Consider the following 6332-nt stretch of genomic DNA (forward strand, 5'->3'; position numbering starts at 1 on the left):
AATAACAACAAAAAATAAATCATATTAAATATATTAAATTTTCTTAAAGAATGAAATACATTGATACAATATATTCAAAATATTTTTTTTTATTTTTGATCTTATAAGAATTATGAAGATCATTATACAATGCATTGATAACAAATTTAATCTGATATTTTTTATATATATGAAATAAAAAAAAATATACAATATTCTATTAATATAATCCGAAAATATAAAAAATAAATAGAAATACATACAAATTTATGTTAATCATAGAAAGTTATAATATCTTTCTTTTTTATTTTTTTCTATCACTATTCATTATATTTATAATACTTAGTATTTATAAAAAATACTGCTTAGCATTTATAAAAAAAAAGACTATTACTATTGACTAATAATAACATTATCTCTCTATTATATTATTATATTAAACATGATTTCAATATATTATATTATAATAAAATTAAAATTAAAAATTATTCGTTTGAAATATTATTATTTTAAAAACTATTTTCTCACATTTTAATAAAATATTACATAAATCGTTTCAAAATTAATTTATATTAAAATAAATATGAAATATCATTTCTTTATATAATTATTTTAAAAAAAATTTATTTATTAAATTTTTGAAAAAATAAAAATATTTATTTCTATTTATATATTTAAATTTATTTTACAATTCTACCTAAAATCAAACTAATAAAGAATATTGATCCATACAATCTCAAAACTACATTTTTGAATATTTTTTTTCAATCTTTTCAAAATTCAAGAATTATAAAAAATAGCAACAAATTAGTTTAAATTTATAATTTTTAAAATATTTTCGATTATTTTAATTATTATAGTTAAAAAAAAGTAAACGAAACTTTTTCAACAATCAAATCAGTTCAGCGATTTAGTGATATTCTTTATTAACAAAGAAAAAATCGAAAAGATAAAGAAAGACATAAAAAATATTCATAAAAGAGAATAAAAAACAAAACACAAGATTCGAAATTGAGGTTGTAAACTCAAAGATAACTAAAACTTTCGAGTTGCCTTCGAGCGATTAAACGGTACTAGCTTTTGTACATATAAGTTTAATATAACATATATAAAAAGAAGACACGACAAGGTTATATTCAAAAATAAAATAGAATCACGTATAATATATCACTTTAGAAAGTGGGTGCATAGTCGTGAGCACGATTCATATGACTTAATTACTAAGTTCGTGCTATATGTAGATTTCTTTATAATGAAATGTTACATTGATATATAGATGTACCACATTTTGCATTTCATAAAGTTAATGCAATTGAATAGCTGAAAATGTTACTTATAGGAATTGAAAAGAAGTTTGATTATTTGAAACTTTTTGAAAAAATTGAATATTTGAATATTATATAAAAAATTAAATAAAGTAGAAAACAATAAGATTTTAATAAAAACTGATTTTTCTTTTAACTTATATAGAAAAAAGTTTGATAAAAGTTTAAAATCGATTTTGAAAAAAATATATAAATTAATAATAACTGGTTAATACAGCATAATATATATATATAGAATATACAATATATAGTATAAAATAGTAAAATTAAGTAATTCTTAATTATATCCTATTATAATATAATAGGATTTAATAATATGATGAAAAAATTTATGAAAAATTTATATAATTTCAAGAATTAATATTTATAATTTTACGAAATAATTATTTATATAATTTATTATTTATTATTTAATTTATTATTTATTATTTAATTTATTATTATTTAAGCAATTTTAAATTGATTTATATGCAAGAAATATTCAACAATATATAATAAAATAAATAATAACTAGAAATAAGAATTAAAAATATTGCACAAATTTTAAATGATCTATTAAAATCGTATTTATTTAATCATGAAGTCTATAAATATTATTTATTATTTATTTATTAAATTATTTATTTATCTATAAATAATATTAAGGATACTCATAAATAATAACTTAAAAAGTAATATATATGCATAAATTATAATATAAAAAGTAATAATTATATCATAAAAAGTAATAGATATGTAAAACATATTCTATTATATATAATTATTATAGAATAATTATATATATTATATAATTATTATATAATATTAATCTATAATATTATCTATATAATTATTAAACTTATAGATTATTAGAATTATAGACATCTAAATATAATTTTAATTATCTAATTTTTCCATAAATTTTTTTAAAATTTTTATCAAATTCCACTTAAATTTTATAAACGACATCTACTAATTGAATAAAGTAAAATTCATCATCCAATAGTTCAATCTGTAAATCATTAATTGATTTTGATATGTCAAGCTTAATTAACATTGATATGTTTTCAATATCTTCCATTATTGCTTAAAACACTCGAAATCTATTCGACATTCTCTTTAAAATATAAATTGCATCAATGATTTGCATTAAACTATGAATCATAACCTAAGAATATTATTAATAAACAATCTTTAAAATATATTTTACTTACTTTTCGTTCCAAACTAATAAAATTATTCAGAAATTTTTAAGAAATCACTTTCATGAACACCATAAAAAAATCGGTTAACAGTTTCAAGTTACAAAATGAAAAACGAATTTAACTACACTATTGCAATAAGGGTTGCAGCCATTGTACCCCTTAACTCAACTGCAACTTTTTATCTCACAATTTGTTAGCTTTTCTCCATCTTATATTTCAAAATTTTATTTTTTTATATAAGATTATCATATATGCACATATTGTAAAAAATACAAAAAAAATTTATATCAGAAATATTTAACGAATTACAAATACTTCGATCTTTCAGCAAATTTGATATGTGGCGCCATTCTCGGGAATAATAAGAACTATTAATATGAATAATTTGAATCTATCGATAATAGTAAAATTTTAGAAAATAAATATTAATAAAATTTTATTGTAGGATGTAAATATTTTAAATGATTTTTTTTATCACGAGAATTCAAAAATTATAAGATTCTTTATAATTTGCGATATTATGATTCATAATCAATTCAGTATAATATAAGATTGTAATCTTAAAGAAAATTATAAACTAAATATAAAAGTGTCTTATATATAATATAATTTGTAATAAAACACAATAATCATAACGTAAATAAATAATATCTTATGGAAGTTTGTAGTATGTATTCTGAAATATCGATATGAAAAAAGATTGAGCGATTATACTCACGTTCTGTTTTACCGACCAATTTAAAAGTAGAAATTCGGAAAAAAAAGTTTGGTATTCTCTATATTAATTATTTCCGTATTATTCAATAAATATCAATATATTTTAACAATAATTATTATATTTAATGGAAAAAAATAATAATGATCTATGATTTATAATAAATTTATGTACAACATAAAAATATAATATTCATATACTATTAAAGAAATATTAAAAGAAAACTATTTGTAAATATAGAATATAGAATATAAATATATAGGATAAAATATTAATTTATATTAATATATTTAGATTAATATTCATGAAACATTTTTGAAAGATTAATTTTAGAGATCAAAACAAGTATAAAATTATTATTATTAAATTAAGATAAAAATTTAAAAAAAGATCAATATAAAATATAAAAACTAAAGCTTATTTATCAATGCATCTAAATTTTACATGTATAAAGATTGAATATCTCTTTTTTTATTTGTTTTGATAAAAAATTAAAAATTAAAAATGCTTTGTAAATTCATATCGTAAAAAAAAATTTATTTGAAAATAAATTGTATATTGTTTTTATAAAGAAAAGTAGTTATGTACTAAAATATCCCTTTATGATTATATATGTAAAATATCTTTTTTTTTTATAATATAAAAGAAGATCAATCACATTTTTTTTTTTTTTAAGTTTTTTTTAAGTTTGATGTATTTATATGAAAAATAAATGAGACAAAATGATAATATAAGTATTATTTTGATAAAATGATAAAAAATGCGAGCTTTTATTGTTTGAGAAAGAAAAAATTTCTGATATATTTTCATCTATTAAATCCAGATATGTCTATCATATGTCTATCTAAATTTAGGAGATAAATGTATAAAAAATATCTTTTTTTTTTTTTACAAAAATATTTTAAAATAATATCATTTTTTTTCTATGTTTATAAAAAAAAGTAATTCTTTTTAAATATTTTTAACAACTAAATACTCTCATAACATTACTATTATTATTCTATAAAAATGAATTTCTTTTACTATTATAAAATTTTTTTTGTCGAAAAATAAAAGTATCAATATGAAATGATTTTCATTACAAAAAAAAGTATAAAAGATAAATAATTAAACAAATAATTATAATATTTTTATAATTGTAATCTTAGTCTAACAAGAATTTTGACTTTTTGAATTTTATTTAATATTATTCAATAAATATGAGATATCTTTTAATATTTATAAAAAGTGCAAAAACTCAATTTCTGAATATTATCGCATATCTGTCATTTCTGTAATATACATATAAAATTCAATAAAAAATAATCAAATTAAAAAAGATTGCATTAAACGCAGTAAAAGAATTTAAAATAAAAATTATCCGAAAAGATTATGAAAAAAAAAATTACAAGAAGATAACAAAAAGATAACAAAAAAAAGAAATTCAAACATAGATCTTCATTTTATAAAAATTCCTTTTCTTAAATTGGATTTTTATAATTTTCATTTTAATTATTTATTAATATTAATTTAATTTTCATTTAGTTAGATATTAGAATTATATTATAATTAGAAATAAAAGTAAAAAAATTTCTATCTGAATATACACATATTCACTACCATGAGTGAATACGTGGTTGTTCATTCAGAAAGGTATTTTCTTATTTAGATTGTTAATCTAACTTTATCACTCTATCACTCGCTCTTATCAATGATATTTCATGTTAGTTACTTAATGAGTAATGTATCACTTTATAATGAACAGTTGTATATAAAATATGACATTACATACTTAATTTAAGATGTAAAACGTTATCGAATATGAATGTTTTAATAGCGAAATTAAAGACAGTTTTAAGTTAATAGTTAAGTTAATTGCAAATTAATTTTAAATTTCTTCTTAAATTAATTATGAAATATATGATAATTTTTTGATAATAATAAAAATAATCATAAAATTAAATTTGATAATTTTATTTAAATTGTAATTAAATTTGATTTAAGTTATCAGAATAATGAATTGAAAGAAAAATTCAAATTTTGTGAAAATTTGATTGAAAATTTATGCTTCGTTATATAGAATTACAATAGTTATAGACTAGATTTATAATTTTCGATAAATAAAAATTCTTACTATTACTATATTACTATATTACTTACTATTTCTTTTATGTATGCATCCATAATAATATATAATAATATACGTATTTTTGGATTTGTGGAATGCGAAAATAAAATATAAAACAATTTTTATTGCAAATGAAATAATAATAAGAGTCTCTTTAATAATATTTATTGTTGTAACTTCGATCATTTTTTTCGATCAAAATCATTTGTTTTATATTTTATTTTCGTATTTTGTGAATTTAAAAAATCCCAAACTTTCTATGGATTAATATATTAGTTCAATGATAATAGTCTATCCGTTACATATATTAAGAATCGGTTATCACGATGTGCTTATACATAAAAACAATAGATAAGCTAACGCATAATCTATATATATTATTATCATGGACACATATATGTAATAAAAATTTAATGTAATAGTAGCAGTCATTTTTATTAATGTCTTAAATTCATTATTCTAATAATCCAAAACTGTTTTAGATTTATAAGACTGAAAATTCAAATTATTTTAAATGTAATTAAATTAAAAATTTAATTAAATTAAATACATACAAATTAAATATTATAATAATTTTATAAGATCTCTCAGTTGGTGAAAAAAAAATGTATTGAGTTAGAGAAAGAAAAGGGAAAAGATCTTAAAATATATTATAAAATTGATTTAAAGATTCTAACTCTAATAACCTTATATATCAAAACATAGGAATTTTATCATAAAATTTTAATTTCAACCAATTAATATTTTCTGAAATATTAATAAAAATATAATAAAAAATTTTGAGTATTTATACATTGAATACAAACATTATGTAATACAAATATGACTAATATATTAAATGTCATAATCCAGATATTAATAAACAACCGTCTTTGCCATAATAGTTATCATCATTGATTGTCGAATAACCGATAACGATAACGCTATAGCAATATTGATTTCCCTATTATAAAGTATCCTATATGAAATATAATCAGTTTTTATATTTGGAATCTATGCTCCTCCTCTTTTCTGCAAATTTC

The 6332-nt window shown here is 17.3% G+C and overlaps 1 protein-coding gene across 1 annotated transcript in view; it reads right to left on the reverse strand.

The window, feature by feature from the left end:
* The window catches only part of LOC552417 (acyl-CoA Delta(11) desaturase), a 33769-nt gene extending 31093 nt beyond the window's left edge, over positions 1–2676 (reverse strand). The window contains exon 1 of the mRNA XM_026440373.1: positions 2498–2676. The gene's annotated coding sequence lies outside the window, so the exon portion shown is untranslated. The remainder of the gene's footprint in view (positions 1–2497) is intronic.
* Between the last annotated feature and the right edge of the window lie 3656 nt (positions 2677–6332).

The sequence above is a fragment of the Apis mellifera genome, linkage group LG4, assembly GCF_003254395.2.
Source record: "Apis mellifera strain DH4 linkage group LG4, Amel_HAv3.1, whole genome shotgun sequence".
Classification (NCBI taxonomy): Eukaryota; Metazoa; Arthropoda; class Insecta; order Hymenoptera; family Apidae; genus Apis; species Apis mellifera.